Raw genomic sequence first — 3270 nt, 5'->3', positions numbered from 1 at the left:
ATGTTAGGTTACCTGGTAATTCTAAGTTGACCATGGATGGGAGGTAGATAACGTGCTTGGTGAATAAAACATTGTATGAAAATATAGTTAAAATGTCACTTGCAGTAAAAAATGCTTCAGTCAGTAAGACTAAAAAAGTACATTACATTATATTTACAGAGATAATTTAAACAAAGCAAAACAACTTTACATGTACTGAACATCATCCGGCACAGTGCAGCTAAAAAAACGAATTAGAAAAAGACAGCAAAAATCTAAGTGGAGTCAGAAATCTGTCTAAGTTATATGGGCTGAAGTTAATTACTCCACATAGCTAGACACCTGTCTAGTTTGTTATTTGTTATCTATAATGAATGCTCGCTGCTGGCAGTGTTTTTGTAGACACGGACCTACACTAGTCACGCTGGAGGGAAAAATATTTTTCTAAAAATGTTATCCACATCATTCAGGACCTTTTGTTTACTGACAACACTGCAACCATGTTATGCATCAGGCATTGGAAAATTTGTCAAGGAATTTTTATGTTGTATACTGGAAGCTTTAAATAAGGGTTAAAATAGACTGCAGTTTCAGTTGGAACAAAGTGCAAACAGACAGCACATGACCTGCTCGATAATATCAAAATAAAAAGCCCTTCAAAATAAAAGCCCCCCCCTTGTTAACATTGTCCAGTCTATGACAGAGCCAACACACACAACCATTCACTCTCACATCCACACCTGCTGCCAGTCACTAGTTAACAGATCATGCATATCTTTGCTCCTGTAGCCCAGCAGGTTCAATCCTATAACCTTCTTGTTGTGAGACAAGAGTACTAATCACTGCAACAATATGTGATCCACATTTTTATCAAACAAAAGTGCCAGTTGTATTTTCATTGAAGACCACATTTCCTGTCAATTTGTTGTAATTTGATGCAATAAGTGACCATATTTAAACAAGAAGAGTTCGAATTTATCAGTAAATATTAGCAGACCTTGTTAGCAAGTTTCATCCATTGTCTCCCCCCCCCCCCCCCTTTGTTTGTTTCAGCAAACAAATGTTTTTTAGTAAGCCACTAAGCCTAATCCCCCAGCTATCACTCCAGATAATAAAGTGAATTTGATTAAAATGTTGTAACCCAATAATCAATGATAGATCCAAGCTATATATAATGGACTATAGTGCCTATTTTCAGTAACTCTTCCTCTTCTGTAACAGAACCACATTGTGTTACCTTGTACTGTTTGATAATGTCAGCACTGATGAATTTGGAGTGTCAATTAAAGAGGGAACTCTTTAACTGAACTCTTAAATTAAGACTTCATGATTACTGAAGAAAAAGCTGAATGTTTTGTTTCTACTCTAATTCTACTCTAACTGATGATGCCATAGCCCTGACACTCCATGCTGCCCTGTCACACCTGGAGAAGAGAGACACGTATGTGAGAATGCTGTTTGTAGATTACAGCTCAGCATTCAACACCATCGTTCCCTCGAAGCTGGACAGGAAACTGCAGGATCTAGGACTGAGCAGCTCCCTCGGCAGCTGGATCCTTAACTTCCTGTCTGACAGACGCCAAGTGGTCAGGCTGGGCAGCACCACCTCATCCCCCATCACACTGAACACTGGTGCTCCACAGGGGTGTGTACTGAGCCCTCTCCTGTACTCACTCTACACCTACGACTGCATGGCCACTAGAAACTCCAACATCATTGTGAAGTTTGCGGACGACACTACAGTGGTGGGTCTTATCACCAACGGTGATGAGACGGCCTACAGGGAGTAGGTCAGCGCCCTGACCCACTGGTGTCAAGACAACCATCTCACCCTCAACGTCGCAAAGACAAAGGAGTTGATAGTGGACTTCCGGAGGTGCAGAGAAGTACACACCCCCATCACCATCAACGGCGCCGCTGTGGAGAGAGTGAGCAGCTTCCGCTTCCTTGGTGTACATCTGGCTGAGGATCTTACGTGGTCAGTACACATAAAAAAAACAGTGAAGAAGGCGCAGCAGCGCCTCTTCTTTCTCAGGAGACTGAAAAGATTTGGCATGAGCCCCCGCATCCTCAGGACCTTCTATCGCTGTGCCATTGAGAGCATCCTCACTGGATGCATCACCACCTGGTACGGCAACAGCACCGCTTACAACCGCAAAGCTCTCCAGAGAGTAGTGCGGTGTGCTGAACGGATAATTGGAGGTGAGCTTCCCTCCCTCCAAGACATCTACAGGAAGCGGTGCCTGAGGAAAGCGGGGAGGATCATCAAGGACTCCAGTCACCCCAGCCATAAACTGTTCAGACTACTTCCATCAGGAAGGAGGTTCTGCAGCATCCGGTCCCGTACCAGCAGACTGAGAGACAGCTTTTTCCATCAGGCCATCAGACTGCTGAACACGTCATAGACACCTCACCCTCACTACTGGAACTTCAACATTATGCACTCCATACTGTACATTAATGCCACTGTTTTGCACATGTCAACTACCGACCTCTGTATATTTTATATATCTTATTTTATTGTTTACTCTATTTCATTTGTAAAATATGTATATATACACACACACACACACACACACACACACACACACACACACACACACACACACACACACACACACACACGTAGAGAAACATATTTAGTATACACATCCAGTAATGCATATACTCTTATATATTGTACATATATTTATTACTTTCAGATTTAGCCATTCTTATATTTTGCTTTTTTTTACGTTATTGTATTTTTGCACAACTCTGTTGCTTGTGAAGCTCGCACACAAGAATTTCACTCTCATGTACTGTACCAGTGTACCTGCACATGTGACGTGACAATAAAAGTGATTTGATTTGATTTGATTAAGCGCTCGATAATTGAGTTATTGTAGTGACACAAATAAATGTATTTTCGTTTTTTTCCCCTATATTCTGCACTTTGGGAAGCAAAAAATTAAAATTTTACAAAACAAAAGCAAAAAACAAACAAACAAACCTTCACTCGTTTTTTCTGTATGCATAGACCGAGCTCTATAATTTCTCTAATTTCAGGTCTGCTTAACCTGGCTAGGATAATTAGAAAGGTAAGTAAAGTTAAGGTTAGTAAAATCATCGGGTTTTTTTGTTACTTTAATTTTTAACACTGTGTTTATTTCCGATCAAATACTGTGATCAGATTGTTTACGTTCAGGCACACGAACGGCGCAGGAAACACCCAGCCGTAGTAAAGTAGTAGTGAGTCCTTCCAGCTGATCCAATCAGGCACCACCCATTTAAAGGGGGTGATGGCTGTCA

The sequence above is a fragment of the Pelmatolapia mariae genome, linkage group LG5, assembly GCF_036321145.2.
Source record: "Pelmatolapia mariae isolate MD_Pm_ZW linkage group LG5, Pm_UMD_F_2, whole genome shotgun sequence".
Classification (NCBI taxonomy): Eukaryota; Metazoa; Chordata; class Actinopteri; order Cichliformes; family Cichlidae; genus Pelmatolapia; species Pelmatolapia mariae.
This window is presented reverse-complemented; position numbering follows the sequence as displayed.